The following is a 17,242-nucleotide window of genomic DNA, read 5'->3' as shown; positions in this document are numbered from 1 at the left end:
CTTTCACAGCAGTGCTGAACCTAATGCCATCAACCCTTAACCAATCCTTCCATTCTCAAACTGTTCTCTGAAAGAATTAGGGGGATGCAGTAGCTATGAACTGTTTGCATTATAGGATGAGGATGTTAGTCATGCAATCATCCAATGTAGTTGCAACTTGGGCTTTTATCCAAGTCTGCTGTAGTTGCAGCACTTGTCTGCATTTGGATTGATGGTACCACGTCAGTAGCAGCATGGCTTGATAAACCCACAACCAAGAAATGAGCCAGCAAAGGCCTTTCATTTTTTTTCTTCATCTGGCTCTATTGTCTGCCACAGACTGTTTTCATCCAGTGACCCTAAGGGGTACCCTGCTCCACATATAGCATAGTGTAGGTCAGTTGCCATCATGGCAGTGTATGTCACACAGTAAGGATTGTCTGTTACTTTATCCCATCACTATGCTGATAACATTCTTAAGAAACGGGTCTGTTTTACGCTTTGTAAATGCTGTTGCTTTCATGCTTATTGAATGCTTAGCACACCAAACTGCCAAAACAAAAAGGAAGTGCATGTACGAGTACTAGTCAATGAATCCCTTCCAGAAATTGTGTAAGGAAATTTCTGTTCTGTGGCTATATAATTGGAAGGAAGGGTTCAGACAAAACAGTTGTTACTGTGGGATGAATTTATAGAAGATGTGTGCTGCTTATTGTGCAAGAAGAACCTAAGCTGCATTTGAAATGGTTATTTTCTGCACTGATTGAGTGGGATCTGTCAGCATTGGAAAGCCAGAGCAATTTTAAATGGCATTGACCTTGCTTAGTTTAACTGAAAAACATTTGTCTGCCACCTCGTCTTCCTTTTAAGAAAATGCATTTACTTCCTTCCTTCTGCAAGGAGTATTGTGCTAGTTACCTGAATCTGAAAATGTACCTATACTGCTTCATGGTTTATTGATGAGAGAAGGAACGTGGAGCTGCAAAACTGTTTTCCTTCTCTGAAAGGGCTGAAGAAGGGAGAGGAGGTGTTGACACTTTGCAGTCTGATCAGCCATCTGTAAATGGGATTGAAAATGGGAGAAGTTAAGGGCCTGCTTAGTCATCACTTACCTAGACAGTAACAACCTCTTGGCACCATAGAAACTAGCTTAACTAAAAAAAGGACATCCCAGACTCTTGATTAAACATTCTGTTAGCAGCTGAGGATGTTCTTCATCTCACATTGCTGCAGTCCTAACACTTGGGTAGTCCGCTGTCCCAGTCGGCCCGAATACCAAAGTATAAGGCTGACGTCGGTCAAGGCGCATTTGTCTGACATCAGGGCGTCAGGGTACAAATGCGCATGACCGACGTCATATCCTCAGTCTTTTTTGCCGCATGGTCCGATGCAGAAGCAGTATTGCGAGTGCAGGTTGGCGTTCTGAAATTTTCTGAAGTCGGAGTTTCAGACCGAATCAAAGTTGGCTAAGTACCCGTTGGGAATATTTTGGTTTTTCTTGCCTCAGTATTTAACCGGATGTCAGAAAAAGTGAATAACTGTATTTCTTGTGGGAAACAGATACCTCATAGGGATTACCATACCTTGTGTATTCCTTGCTTAGGGCCTGAGCACGACGTTGTTGGCTGTCGCTCTTGTGCTAGATTTAACAAACGCACTATTAAGAGAAGATTAGATTGTGCCAGGTTAGTTTTGGGAATCGTTGTAATTCCAACATGCCGTCGGATGCCCCGCCGCCCGCTTCGTCTAAAAAGCGCAAGGACAAAGCAGCGAAGCCTAGGGTGGAAGAACCTTCTGTCCCGGACGTCGGTTCTTTAGAGGGCTCGGTGGAGCCGGTGGTTCTACCAGAAGTTCCTTTGGATTCTCAGGGAGAGACGTTACTGTTACAAGATGTGTCCTCTCAGGAGGTAGGCCAGGCTGAAGGGGCTTCTCAGGTAGCTGTTCTCCCCTCCCTTCCTAAGGTGGTTAGGCCCTCCCCTTCTGTTTCCAAGGCTTCTTCTAGAGGTAGGCCAGGGTTAACTTCAGTGGGGGTCTCCCCTAGTTCTTCAGGGTCTCTGCCTAAGAAACATATGCTTAAAATGGCAGAAGATTTGATTACTATGATTAGAGGTTCTATGCCCCCCCCTGATAAGAGGCCTAGGGTGGAACCTGAGCTTGAGAGTTTTGAGCAGTGTTCGGAGGCTTCTGAGTCTTCGGCTGAAGACTTGCAGGAGTATCCTCCTTATTCTGATTCTGATGTAGATGATTCTACTCCTTCGGCTTCTCCTCCTGAGGATTTTTCTTTTTCAGAGACTCTTCATTCCATGAGGGAGCATTTTAAATGGGAAGGTCAAGATTTCTCTGATTCCAGGAAAAGGCTTAGGGAATTTTTGTTTCTACCCCAGCATAGGCCTTTGGCTATACCTCCTGTTCTGGATGTGGTAGAGGATGTTTTTGCAGAGGCTTCCCTGAACCCTGATTCTTTGCCTCCTGCCCCAGTTAAACCGGATAGGTATTATAGGGTGCCTGAAGCTCATAAGTATCTTTTTAAGAGTCCTAGGGCAGACCCAGAAACTGTTTCTCAGGGCCCTAAAGGTGTTAAGGCTTCTGTTGTTAAAAATCCTGCTCCTTCTGATAAAGAGGCAAGGGCCTTGGATAGATGGGGAAAGAAGGTGTATACTTCTTCCACTTTAGCCATGAGGGCTTTGAATTGCCAATTCCACATGTTGAAATACCAAAATTATCTCCTTTCACAATTGAAGTCTAAGGTAGATGCTCTGGCGGAAGGTATTGAGTGTAAAGAGTTGCAGGATTTAGTTCATGTTTCTGAACAGGTGGGTAAGCATTCCTTGCAATGTGGTTTTGATGCTGTACAGGCCTCTTCGAGGGTGGCAGCCACTGGTTCTGTTCTTCGAGGCACGCCTGGCTGAGGGATCAGAATTTAGCTGAACATGTAAAGACAAGGATTTTAGATGCTCCTTTACAATCTGATGTGTTATTTGGTGCGCCTGTGGAAGCAGTTTTAAAGAAAATGGAGGACAAGGCTAAGTCTATGCAGACTGTTAAAGATTTTTTGCAGGTTCAGCCTCCAAAGTTTAGTAGAAATTGGCCTACTAAGGGGTGGACATATCCTTCTTATGATTCTCAGTCTAGGGGTAGATCTAGACGTGGTAGGGGCAGAGCTCAAGGTTCTTTTAGGCCTAGAACAGGGAGTTCACCTGCCCAGTCTTCTGGTGAGGGCAGGGGTCAGTCCTTTCGTAAGCAGACCCAATGACCTGCCTTTTCAGCTGCCAGAGCTTTCTCGTCTGGCAGCACCTTTGGGAGGAAGGCTGGCACTTTTCAAAAGAAAATTGGAGTGTTATTACCCAAGACAGATGGGTATTGGATATCGTTCACCACGGTTACAGGTTTTATTTCCATACCTTGCCTCCTTTCAAAGGCATGCCAGACATTCCTCCTATACAAAGAAAAGAGGCTCACAAGCAAATTTCTCTGTTACTCCAGATAGGGGCCATTCAGCCGGTTCCTGTGCCAGAAAGGGGCCTAGGATTTTATTCTCGCCTGTTCCTAGTACCAAAAAAGGGGAACACATGGAGACCAATTTTGGATTTGTCTATCCTCAACACTTATCTGGACATTCCCAAGTTCAAAATGTTGACGTTACAACAGCTTTTACCTCTGCTGGGCAAAGATCACTGGATGGTAACTTTAGATCTCAAGGAGGCTTACCTTCATGTACCTATCAGACTCAGTTGCAGGAAGTATCTGCGTTTCCGAGCTGGAAATTCACATTATCAGTTCTCTGCATTGCCCTTTGGCTTATCTACTGCCCAGAGTATTCACAAAAGTTCTGGCTCCAGTCGTAGCTTTCTTCAGGCTAAAAGGAATACAAATCTATCCTTACTTGGACGACTGTCTGATTCTGGCTCAAGAAAAGGACGAGCTTCTTCAGCATCTGGAATATGTGATAGCAGTGCTAAGATGCCTGGGGTATTCTGTGAATGAAATAAAGTCCAGTCTAGTACCCTCTCAAGACATGTGCTTTCTGGGTGTGAGACTGAATACAGCAGCCCAGATGGCCTTTTTAACCCCGGACAAACAAAAGAATCTTTCCCTTTACTTCCATCAACTTTCTCTTCAGTCCGGGCTGACTGCAAGGACAGTCCTTCAAGCCTTAGGGTTCATGGCATCTTGTATTCTGGTGCTTCCCAATGCCAAACTGCATATGAGGAAGCTGCAATGGTATCTGAAAATGTATGGACACAGCACTGCCAGGATTTGGACACTGTCATTCCAATAATACCTTGCATTCAAAAGGAATTTTTGTGGTGGGCTCAGGAATGTCACCTAAACAAGGGACTCTCTGTGACCCGGCCAGAGGCGAGTCCGATTCTAACGACAGATGCCTCAGACATAGCTTGGGGAGCTCATCTGAATGGAAAGTGGATACAAGACAAGTGGCCTGCCAGACTACAGCATCTACATATCAATATGAAGGAGATGTTAGCAGTCCAGTTTGCATTACTGGCTTTCAAGGAGTTACTTCTTCCAGGGCAGGTGTTGATTCTAACAGACAACACAACTGTCATGTGGTACATCAACAAGCAAGGGGGAACACATTCTTATCCACTATGCAGGCAAGCAATGATTTTGTGGGAGACTGCGCTCAGCTTGCAGCTAAATCTTCAGGCAAGGTTTCTGCCAGGAGCACAGAACTCCTTAGCAGATGTGTTAAGCAGGCAAATCATGGATCCCCACGAGTGGAAACTGGATCTTCATGTATTACGAAATGTGACAGTGTCATGGGGAACACCAGACATAGATCTGTTCGCTTCTCCACTAAACCACCAGCTGCCAAAGTTTTGCACAAAAAGGTTTCATCACACAGCTTGGAAAGTGGATGCTCTTTCGTTCAGTTGGGAAAATCTTCACGTGTATGCCTTTCCACCTCTGCCTCTCCTCCCAAAGGTACTCCTAAAGGTCAGACAAGACAAGACAAGGATGATTTTGATAGCTCCAGATTGGCCTCGGCAACACTGGTACCCATTACTGAGGAATCTGGTAAGGAAGCCTCCATGGCCTTTACCTTTAATTCCACACCTTTTGTCTCAGAGGGACGGTCATCTACTCAATGTCAAGCTTCACTCTCTTCATCTAACAGCCTGGCATATTCTGTTTTGAGCCACAGCAGGTCTCAACTTCCTCAACAAGTTTTGAATGTGATTATGGAAGCCAGAAGACCTAGTACACGTAAAGTGTATGCAGAAAAATGGAAGAGATTTTTATTTTGGAGTGCAGCAAAGGATTTGGATGTTTCTGAGCCTAATTTGAGTGTGGCTCTTCAATATCTTACTGAGTTATTGGACAAAGGTTTGTCTTTCTCTTCCATTAAGATTCATGCTGCAGCAATTTCAGCTCACTATGATTGTGACCCACCATTGTTTTCTCATCCTTTGTTCAAGCAATTTCTTAGAGGGGCAAAGAATATAAGACCCCACGTAGAGCTCCTACTCCTGCTTGGGACCTCAATTTTGTGTTGGAGAAACTTACTCTACAACCTTTTGAGCCTCGGCTACTGCTGAATTGAAATACTTGTCATGGAAGACTGCTTTTTGTTGGCCATTACTTCTGCAAGAAGGGTTTCTGAATTGCAGGCCCTTATGGCGGTTGAGCCTTTTGATTTTCCATAAGGATAGGGTATCATTACGTACTAATCCTTCCTTTATGCCTAAGGTGGTTTCTAGTGTGGCTTTAAACCAAACTATTCATTTGCCTACTTTTATGCAGATCCCCAAAATAGGGGAAAAGATTTTGCACACTTTAGATGTACACAGGCAGTTGCATTATTATTTAAGCAGGACTAGGGATTTTAGGCAGTCTCAGCAGTTGTTTGTTTCTTTTGCTTTGAGTTCTCAGGGCAAGCCTGTGTCAAAACAAACTATATCTAAGTGGATTGGGTTTTGCATTGCATTCTGTTATTCCCATCATGGCAAGGAGATTCCAGCTGGGATTAGGCCTCATTCCACTAGGGCTACTGCCACTTCAACAGCATTTCTAAGCGGGGTGGCAACTAAGGATATTTTGGAGGCAGCTACTTGGAGTTCAGTGCATACTTTCTCCAAGCATTACCACCTTCCTCTCTATTCTAAATCCAGGGCTGGTTTTGCCACTGCTGTGTTGCAGGGCATTTTGGCAGCTCCTGCTTCATTATAGTTTAGCCATCCTCCCTTACCTCTGCTTTGGGATTCTACCCAAGTGTTTGGACTGCAGCAATGTGAGATGAAGAACATAGTACAGTTTTGTACCTACCATAAATGTAGATGTTCGAAGATCCACATTGCTGCAGTCCAATTTACCCTCCCTCCTTCCCCTCTGTGTTTAGGGGTGGTTGTGTGGGTGTGGTTCTATTTTTGTAAATTTGTATATATTGTATATATATTAGGTACAGGAGTGTTTGGTGTTTTTTGGTTTTGGCCTTATCTTTTTAGGGTCTTCTGACATCTGGGGCAAGAAAAGACTGAGGATATGACGTTGGTCATGCGCATTTGTACCCTGACGTCCTGATGTCAGACAAATGCGCCTTGACCGACGTCAGCCTTATACTTTGGTATTCGGGCCGACTGGGACAGCGGACTACCCAAGTGTTAGGACTGCAGCAATGTGGATCTTCGAACATCTACATTTATGGTAGGTACAAAACTGTACTTTTTCTTGCTTTGTGGCTAAAGGATATACTGTGTATAGTATGGGGTTATGGGTCTTTGTATGTAGAAAGAGCCCCTAACACTTACGTTCAGCAAAGGTGGAAGATGGAGAGGGTTTTTTTTTTTTTTTTTGGCGCTGTTGGAATAGATATTTGGACTGCACTCAGCCCACTTTCAGAGTTATCTGGAGTTGATCAGCTAAGAATTAAATGACAGTGATCTGATGAAAAAAACAATTCTACTGCAAGTCTTTGATCAAAACATCAAATTAGAAGACTTTGGCTGGAGTATGTCCTGATGAATGGGTAAAATTGGAAACCAAACAAGAGGTCAGTTGCAAAGCTTCAGCCCAAGAAGACTACATGTAGCAGAAGCAAATGGGACAAACTTAAAATCTTCAGACTGCATTGTCTCCAGATATGAAGCACTAACTTCTAAAATATTACAGGAGTCCAGAACAAATGGCAAAACCGTAATCTGTAAGTAGGAGCAAACCTAGAAGTTTGTGAATAGGTTCATAGCCTAGTATGAACCTATCTGCCCTAGGGCATTTATAAGCCTAGCCAGAGTGTGTTTGGCTTTCGCCACCCATTTTAAATTAATTTTGCTATGCCCTTTTTCGAGGTTAGTATACTGTGCCTCTATCTAACAGTGACACAGAAGTGATACCCGGGGTAAACCTACGATCTCCTATCCACTCATCAAGATTCCTCTTGAACGTCAATGAGGGACTTTGCCTAACCTGGACTGGGATTTTATTCCAGAGTGAAGGGAGCCTCTGGGTTATGAATCTGTCCCTCCAGCATGTCCTATTTATTTCAGTGCTGAGGTTCAAGTCTCTCGAGCAAATGGCTCGATGGGATTTATTTTCTGAGGTGCAGCATGTCCATTAATTCCGGGTTGGACATGGCTTTATACATCAGGCACAGATCGCCCCTGAGCAGGCGGTATGCCACTGAGTAGAGCTGGAGTTTCTTTAACCGGGCAGCATATGGCATCTGTTTGAGCCCTTTGATCCTCTTGGTGAGGTACTTTTGGGGTCTTTCCAGTTGCTGCAGGTGTCTGGTAAGGTACATCCCAAAAGGGGCATTGTACTCAAATTATGGGCCTGATGAGGGATAAGTAAAGAGGCATGATGACCTCCCCTGATCTAGATGTGAAGCCCTTCATGATTAGGTGGGCTATATAAAATGTTTTTCTAACCACTTTGGCCATGTGGTTGTCAAATGAGAGATTGCTATCAACTTGGGTCCCCAGGTCCCTAATTACTTCTGTACTTAATGGATTACCACCTATGTGGTAATTTGTGGGCACTTTGTTTTTGCCAAAGGGGATGACTATACACTTTGTGGCGTTTAGCTTGAGGCCATGGCTCTGGCACCAGTTGTCTGTTTCTATGAGGACCTTTTGGAGGATGCTTGTGTCTGCTGGAGAGTTGATTATGGCGCCCAGTTTGCAGTCATCTGCGAACTTGGTCAGCCACAGTCTTTCTGTGTTGGCCTGTACCTCCGAGAAATATATACCGAACAAGAGAGGTCCCAGGACTGAGCCTTTTGGGATGCCACTTGTAACTGGTTTGGAGTCTGACATGGCTCCAGCAATTCTAACCATGTGGGTTCTGTCCTTGAGCCAGTTTGCAACCCATCTAGTGACATAGGGGTTTATATTTAAGCTGGTGAGCTTATCTATAATGCCCGAGTGGGGTGTTGTATCGAAGGCTTTTGCGAGGTCCAGGTAGGCTGTGTGGACCACCTTCCCCTAGTCAATGGCCTTGGTGACTGTTTCAAAGAAATCGACCAGAAGGCAGGATCTGCCCTTAACAAAGCCGAACTGGGTGGGATCCAGTGTCTGTAGGTCCCCAATATCTTTGAGGTCCATGATGATCCTTTCTATAGCTTTGCAGACCAAGCTAGTCAGGCTTATGGGGCGATGTTTCCAGGATCCATTGAGGCACCAGCTTTGTGGAGAGGGACCACTGTTGCTGTACGCCACTCTTTGGGTACATATCCTGTAGTAAGGCTGAGATTGAACAGTAGTTTTATGTTTGGGTTTAGCTCTTCTTGGAGTTCATGTAGGACACAGCCCAGGACACCGTCTGGTCCCATTGATGCTGTGTTTTTTGCTTTGGAGAGGGCGGCTCTTACCTGAGCATCTGAGATGTCAGGGGGGCAGCACTCTGCTGGGATAGATAGATGCCCTTTTGGTGGGAATGTGACAGAGATCCTAAAAAGGACTGCTTCTGAAGCAAACCACTATCTGAAGTAATTGGAGGGAAGTCTTACTAATACCAGGAACAGTAATCTGAAGTAATTGGGAAGTATTTTATAACCTCTGGCTGACAAGAACCTGGGACAGCAGTCTGAAGGGATTGAAAGAAAATCTGCAAACGGTATGAAGCCGAACAACTGTGGAACACTTGAAGCAATATGCAGAAAAGTTTTACAGTAGCTGAGTGAAAAACTGATTAAAAAAAAAAAAAAAAAAACATAATGTAGCAGAATACATTGTGCACTTTTACATAGTAGCACTCATTCATCTTAATAAAGATCTGCAAAACCTTGGGCCCGATTCCGAAAGACTTTGGTTTCAGTGTAAGTGGTCACTTAAACTGAAAGCAGGTATTTTGGAAAGTAATCCCCTGTGGTAAGCATATTTATAGAGGGGCCATGCTCACTGTAAGGACTTCAGTGCAAGTTTTTCGGAATATGGGCAGACTTGCCGTGAGAGCAACTCCTTTGGGAATCTGGTCCCTTATCTAGGAAATACAGCCGGCTTTTGATACTGTGCACTGCAACCCCTAGGAAATGTTCTGCACGATTATTTTATCCACTTTCGTTGCTTGAAATTTTAAAGACTATAGGATTTTGTATTGTGTTACTTGTTAAATTCATGTAAGAATACATGCCTGTAAGAAAATTCAACTAAAATGACTGGACATCATGGCTATGCAATTTCCTGACTTCTCTGTAGCTAGCTTGGTGAATATGGGCAACTTGAGGTGTAATGTAGCAATTGCCTTATGTTTACTGACAACCACTTAATCCTTAAACAAACTGACACAATATGTGAGTAATGTACTTGCACAATGACACTGAAGGCTAAACTTTTCACATACAAGTGCACTTGACATTGTTGAAACCAAGGACACAACACCCGCCTCACAGTACACACAGACTACTGTATGCTTATGCACTTAAAGCAAACTTCTAAACCACAAATCACATACACCGCCCTTTGTGAAAGCTATGCTTCAGTAATCCCAAAGGTACTGTGTAAAAACACCATGATGGAACCCCAAACACTAGGCCCCCTAAGGCAAACATGCACACTTACAAGAGCTCTAATCCTAGGGGACTCCAGGGTAGACACTGATGCTCCACTAATCAGGCTGGACAAGAAGATAACTGTTGGTTGCTTATCTCAAGCTAGGATCTGCCAAAGCACTCGCGTGCACACAGATTATTACATGGCTGGTACCAGTATGATCCGATCATAGTCTATTTGTGATGACCTGAAACTCGCTGGACTGTATGAAGAGAAACTGAGAGCTTTCAGTCAGTCTCTCTGGCTGGTATGAGCCAAGCATTGAGCAGCATATTGCCATCATCGAAGATGCCACGTTATGCAGAAGATGATTGATTTTAACAGTTGGTTGCCTTGCGGCATTCTAAGGGGATCCCATATTTGTCATCTTGGGGGGACATGTTTAATAGACCACAATGCTCTGTACCTGTCCCTTCTAGGCTTTCAGGTAGTGGGTAAAACTTTATCCACCACATAGTGCCTTTTTTAGGAAATGTAAATTGACAAACTTAAGCAGCAAAATCCACTCAACTGAACCTCGACATATTACTGCTCAGTGTCAGAAGCCTAAAAAATATGTTTCCATTCAAGCCCTCCTCCTCACACTCTTGTAGACAGTTCGGCAATTACAGAAACCTGGCAGAGAGTACCCTGGAAATGCAAGGTTTCATTGCTTCCCACACTTTGACTAGTAGCTGTACCAATAAAGGTGGAGGTGTCTTGATATACATCAGTAAGACACATACCTATAGACTAGTTAAACAGGATGACACACTGGAGTTCCACTTGCAGATCACCAAAGACAAAATCACATTCTATATCCTAGCCAGCTATAGGTCACCTTCCATGTCCCAAGAAGCTTGCAGTGCATACTTTGACCTACTGCAGATGCTTGCCACCCAACCTACACCCTACTCATGGGAGAATTGCCCCTGTATAGACTTAATCCTACAGGCTCAGCGATTCCTGGACTTCGTAAATGCAAACACCCTTAATCAAATAATGAAAATGGCCACAAGATGCTCCAGCATATTAGACCTTATACTCCCAAGTATATGAGATTCCAGCACCCCCATGCCTTTTCCTCTGTGGTAAGGTACGACCATAAAGCTGTGTCCTTCGGAATAAAAATCGACACTAACTCCAGTAAAAATCAGTAGTTGAAAATTATTCCAAGGCAGACTACCTTTCTTTAATGGTTTGTTAAAACTCCTTGTCCCTCCAAACCCTGAGAACATAGCAGCCTATGCTGAACTGCTGTTAGAAACTCTGTACAACCATGTCAGTGGCTGTATAGAGGTTGCTGTAAGTGCCAGAAGTAAGACTGGAACTAAACCAAGAAGCAAACTGCCCTGGTGGCAACCCAAATTAAACTGGATGTACACCAAAAGGAAAATTTTATATATGGCAAAAATCGGAATGGGTAATTCCAGTAAAGACAAAAATTTGCTCAAACTAAATAGGCAACTGAAAGGGTTAATTAAGTCAAAGCCAGCTCTAAATTTAAGTTAACCTCCCAAGTGACAGATAGGGTCGTCTCTCGCTATTTCAGAAAACTCAAGGTCGGCACATAGCAGTGTGATGAACTGGTGGTTATGGTGATGCATTCATTAAGCCTGGTGATATTGTGAAACTTTTAGGGGACAGATTCATTCCCAACTTTACTCCCCATCACCCCCAGGAAATAACCTAAAACCCCCTCCAACTGTAACTAGGGAGCATGTACTGGCTGTGCTCACTAAAACCAAGAGCACAACCTTAGTGGGGACCCAATAACATCCTGTGATCCCTTCTGAACAGTCTGAAATATGACCTAGGACCCTTGGTCCTTTTTTTTTTTTTTTTTTTTTTTTTTTAACTATAGTCTTAAAACATTCTTTGTACCATGAGAACAGTCACACGCCCCTTCATAAGGGAGGACCCTCAACAGATCCTGAAAAACTACAGGCTCATTAGTCTGACTAGTCTTGTTTGCAAAGCTATGGAAAGAATTATGGAAATTAACGAGGACTCCGATACTGGATCCCATCCCAGTTTGGTTTTGTCAAAGGAAGGTTATGCCTACTGAACCTGATGGACTTCTTTGCAAAGCTCACCAAGGCAATGAATGAGAGGAAAGCAGTGCGCACTGCCTCCCTAGATCTGGCTAAAGCATATGATACAGTAGCACACTTGGGCATTGTTAACAAGCTTGAGAAACTAGGCGTAAACCCCTTTTATGACTCTCTGGATAGCTAGCCGTTTCATAGATATGACTCGGTTAGGACTGCTTAGGAAACATCTGCAGAGCCTGATCACCAGTGGAGTCACCAAAGGCTCTGTGCTGGGCCCGCTGCTCTTTCTACTCCAATGCTAGAAGTCTAAACCTCAAAATGCACTCACTCGAGGCACTTCTTAAAATGGAGAACATCGACATATGCAAGACTCCAGAGAGCACCCCTGCATTACCAGGCTATAATTTATACCACTCCTTTTGGCCACCTAACCTGGACCGAAACACTAAAGGCGGAGGAATGTCCATATTCATTAAGGATAGCCACACCTCCAGGCTAGTTGCTCAGCATAATGCATCAGATTATCCAAGTGCATCTAACTCTCTGGGCAAGACCGCAATCCAGATTGTAGCTTGCTACAGATCCCCCACCATGCCCCAGGATTCCCACTCATTTTCTGATGCACTGGAAAATATTAGGGTACAACCTAACACCCTAGTAATGGGAGACTTCAACTACCCCACCATTAACTGGGGGGAAACTACTCATGTACCAACTCTTTTTTGCAACGCCTTGGATCAACTTACCCACACCCCTGCCAGGGGCAGCAATATCCTAGACCTAGTCATTACCAACATGGGCGACTGGTATTCCACACCAGAGTTCAGTTCCTCGTTGGTCAGATCCGACCACAAGCTAATCACCTTGGACATCCACATCCCACCCCCACCCCCATTAGGGAAACCACCTTAAAAAAATCTCTCCAAAGCCAACTTCACGCTTAAGACAGAAGTGGCAAACTTCACGACACCCATGCAGATGGACAGTAAAGGTACGACTGCTGAATCCTACACAGATGCACTTTATAAGCACTTACACAAATGCATGGATCGTGCTATCCCTAATGGAACTATGATGCTATCCTCCAAAAAAAGAAGCCAATCTGGTGGTCCCCTGCCATAAACTTTACAACAGAAGAAACTGCTGCAAAAAAGAGTAAAATCCCATGATTAGAGGAACTCCCTGATCACCCTCAGTAAGAAGCTGAGATTACTCATAAAATCCTGCAAAGCTAGTTACGAAAACAAAATTGCCACATTTTCTAAAAACCACCACAAAGCATTCTATAGCCATGTCAAGAATCTCAATGGCAACACTCAGATCTGCTCCGAGTTGCAGCACAATGGCACTAAATATACAGAACCAGCTGATGCTGCCAACATCCTGGCATATGGGTTCAGTGCTGACTTTATCCCCCTCTCCCCCTCTCACCCTCTCAAGGTCCCATCTCTATACTGGAAGAATGCAAAGTTCCTGTAATCATGGCTGCACAGGTAAAAACCACACTCTCCAAAGCCAAAAACAAGCATCCATGGGATCTTGACAACTTCCCAGGCTGCATTCTACACGAACTACAGGACAAACTGGCACCCCACCTAAGTACCATGTTCAGTCATAACCTGACCTCTGGCTTTGTGTCCACTGAATGGCGCACAGTGACTGTTATCCCACTCCACAAAGGGGGATCCATCATGGACCCTGGGAGCTACCGCCCCATTAGCCTGAGGAGTCTGGTCTGCAAGGCCATGGAACGTATCCTCATGGAACTTATAAACAAAGACATTGGTAATCTCCAAACTCTGGACCCCACCCAGTTCGGGTTTGTAAACGGTAGATCATGTCTCCTAAACCTGAGACTTCTCTGAAGCAGTCGCCAAAGCCATAGATGAGGATGAGGTGGTTCACACAGCCTATCTAGATCTTGCCAAGGCTTTTAACTTCATCCCCAACTCTGGAATTATAAACTCACTAAACTAGGTATAAATCCCTATGCCACAGGATGGGTTGCCAACTGGCTCACTGACAGAACCCACACTGTGAAAGTAGCAGACTCCAAATCTGACTTCAGACCAGTGACAAGTAGAGTAACACAGGTTTCAGTCCTGGGTCCTCTACTGTTTATCTATTTCTCTGAAGTACCGGCCAATACAGAATGTCTTTGGCTAATGCTCCTAACTATGTGGACATTCTACTGAGACAGATACCTGGTGTCAAATTCCCATGGACTCTAACTCGATACCAAACATAGGTGGTAGTCCAGTTAACACCGAAAGTGTGATAAAAGACCTTGGGACACAGGTGGATAGTAGTCTCTCTCCTGATAATCACATTGCCACAGTAGTCCGGAAATTCTACCTGGCACACCATCACAAAAGGTACTTCATCCAGGAAAACAGGCAATTGTTCCCCTCTACTCATCACTCATTAGACCCATTAGAGTACAGTGCCCCTTTTTGGTATGTACCTCACAAGATATCTACAACTGGAAGGGCCGCAGAAATACCTCACAAAAAGGATTACTGGCCTCAAACAGATGTCTCAAAAAAACTCCAGCTTTACTCAGTCACATATTTCCTACTCTGAGGCGATCTCTGCCTAACATACAAAGCTATGTCAAACCCAGAACTGTTGGACATGCTCCAGTTAAAGAAATCTCAATCCGTCCGAGCTACATGCTCTAGGGACCTAAACCTTGTCACCACAATAAACAGAGCATGCTGGAGGGATAGATTCCTGTCCCAGAGACTTCCCGTACTCTGGAACAAATTACCTATGTATATCAAACAAAGGTCCTCATTAGCACTCTTAAAGAAAAATCTTGATTGGATGGAAAATGGGAAAGTCACCCCAGGGATCACTTCTGTGGCTCTGCTTGACAGGGGCACAGGAAAATAATTTTCTTGGGTGGTGAAAGCCAGGGTACCTTTTTGGCTAGGCTTGTATAGGCCAGTAAATCACCATGCATATACATCTAATTGTGCATCCCGTTTGGGTTGCATGGCTGTTCTTATAAAGGCCACAGTGGTTGTTAGCCTTGTATACATCTATGAACCAAAACCTGTATTTATAGGGAAGCATTACAGGAAATGCCAAGAAAGAGAGCCTTTTGTGGAACAAATTTATGCAGACTTGCCAGGAAGTAGCTTGAAAAATGCTAAAGCATTGCTGTAGCAATAAAAATAGCAAACCAGTTTATTATAAAGTGATTAAGGTGGAACTAACAGCACAACACAGTACAGTGTGTATGTCTAAGGGTATAGACTGAGCAGAGATGAAGCTCATAACAGATGTATACACAAGATTTTAATGAAGGAAATATCAAAAAACAAGCTTTACAAAATGTTAGAAATGACAGCTTAGCACTGATTATTATTTTTGCTTTCTTTTTATGCAGCAGGCAGAGTTCAATTTTCCCCAAACGTTTAACCATTTCCAGTACAGATAAAAACATAAGACTAGCCTTTTAATATTGCATTACACACTAGCACAGCCCTGATGACAAGAGAACTTCGAAACTATTAGCAGTTATGCAACATAATCTTGTGTTAAACTTTTACAAGAGTGTATAAAAAGTTGAAGTTCCTGTGAAGAAACCTCTTTTGTAAGACTATTGGATAAATAACTTTTCCTTTACTGTGTGGAGAAGTAAAGCACACCATACAGTGACAGTTTAGCTGTACAGAATATGCCTTTTGAAGGGAAATCTGTAACTAAATAAAAATGAATAGAGTAAAAATAATTACTTGATGTTAATCAGCAAATGCCAAACCCAGATCTTTCATATTTCAGATCATTATTCTAATGTTGGTGGAGCTGTCTAGGTTGTTTCTGGAATTTGGGTTAGTCTGTCGCCCATCTACTGGTGTGTGCTTTGCAAATTAAGCCCTGTATTTGCCAAAGAGTGGCTTTTTTTTTTTCTTAAGTACATTCAGCTTTCTTGAAAGTATGGCCTAAAATAAGGTGATAATCTTCTATCCTTCCACCCTTCCACCCGGAAGACTAGCATTAAATGTCAATTGTGGATTGTAAGGGTCTAAAGTCCTTAACCCCTCCACAAGGTCCTACTGTAGCACTGATTGTTATGTAAAGTTCATTTTGGAATGTCCAGACTGAACAGTTTATCTAGACCATGTATAGTGACTTGGAATTGATCTGTTTGTAGAATGTACAGGTGTAATGAATTTCTAGCAAAAGAGTAAATCCCCAGCAAAATTAATTTCTCAGACTGTGAAATGACATGAAAAAGTATAGTTTTGGCTGCATCTGGACTAGTATGGCCTTTTCTTGGAACATGTTTGTAGTTTTGGTGCTCATTAAAGTGAATATCTGTGGATGCTGTATGGTGTACTACCTTGCATGCAATCAGAAAAAACTGAGACAGTATTACCATTCATGCCCTTCGTGAAATGTTAAGGCCCTGGTAATGGAATTTTCATGACCTCTGCTAATTTGACAGTAAAGTGGAGTTTGCATGAAATACTGCACCTTTTTTATGCTTACTCAGAGTGATAGAGGGTGGAAGGGATTTTGAAGAAAGAGATTAAGAAATAGGTTCATAGTTGAGTACTAGGCTAGTTGCCCTTGTGGGCCATTTTAAGCCTAGCACAAGTTTCCCTTTTGGTGCTCTAATTAACCTATCCCATTTGGTTACAGATTGGCCTTAACCATCCCATGGTTGATAATTATTACCCCTAATGAAAATAACTGGAATCATACCATAGGTATTTGAGGGGATCCATGCATGAGATAAAGCATTTAGGAACAGATTCTGTCCGTTAGTAGTACTGGGGGCAGTCCTGGTGTAATTTTTCTGTTTCCCATCCAAAAGTTGTGTTCATGTATGGACAGGGATAAGCTTTGTTCTGTGTGGATGGGGAGTCAATTCCACAGCAGTGGTATGCTCTGCAAGATGTACCAGTTTCTCTAAACCATTCTGATGTTGCAGAAGAGATTTAGATGCCTAGACAGAGTATTTGATGCCATTTGACTTCCTGATGTGCAATAAATCTAGCAGTAATGAGTTTGAGGATGCCTTGTATGCCAGATGCAAGTCACCTCTAAGCAGTCTGTAGAATACAGAGTATAGTGACAGGGCTTTGAGTCTGAAGGACTTGTTTAGGCCTTGTATCCTTTTAGTAAGACATCTGTGTGTGTTCCAGTTGTATGCATTTGGACAGATGCATGGGAAATGTGGTATTGTACTCAATGATTGGCCTAATGAGG

The 17,242-nt window shown here is 43.4% G+C and overlaps 1 protein-coding gene across 5 annotated transcripts in view; it reads left to right on the top strand.

Moving 5' to 3' along the window:
- Positions 1-17,242, top strand: part of SLC41A1 (solute carrier family 41 member 1) — a 410,973-nt gene that overhangs the window by 274,458 nt on the left and 119,273 nt on the right. The gene's annotated exons all lie outside the window — the stretch shown is intronic.

Source organism: Protopterus annectens, chromosome 7.part0, assembly GCF_019279795.1.
Source record: "Protopterus annectens isolate FY-2018-M chromosome 7.part0, PAN1.0, whole genome shotgun sequence".
Classification (NCBI taxonomy): domain Eukaryota; kingdom Metazoa; phylum Chordata; order Ceratodontiformes; family Protopteridae; genus Protopterus; species Protopterus annectens.
The sequence above is the reverse complement of the archived record's forward strand: the minus strand, read 5'-3'. Positions and strand labels throughout refer to the sequence as shown.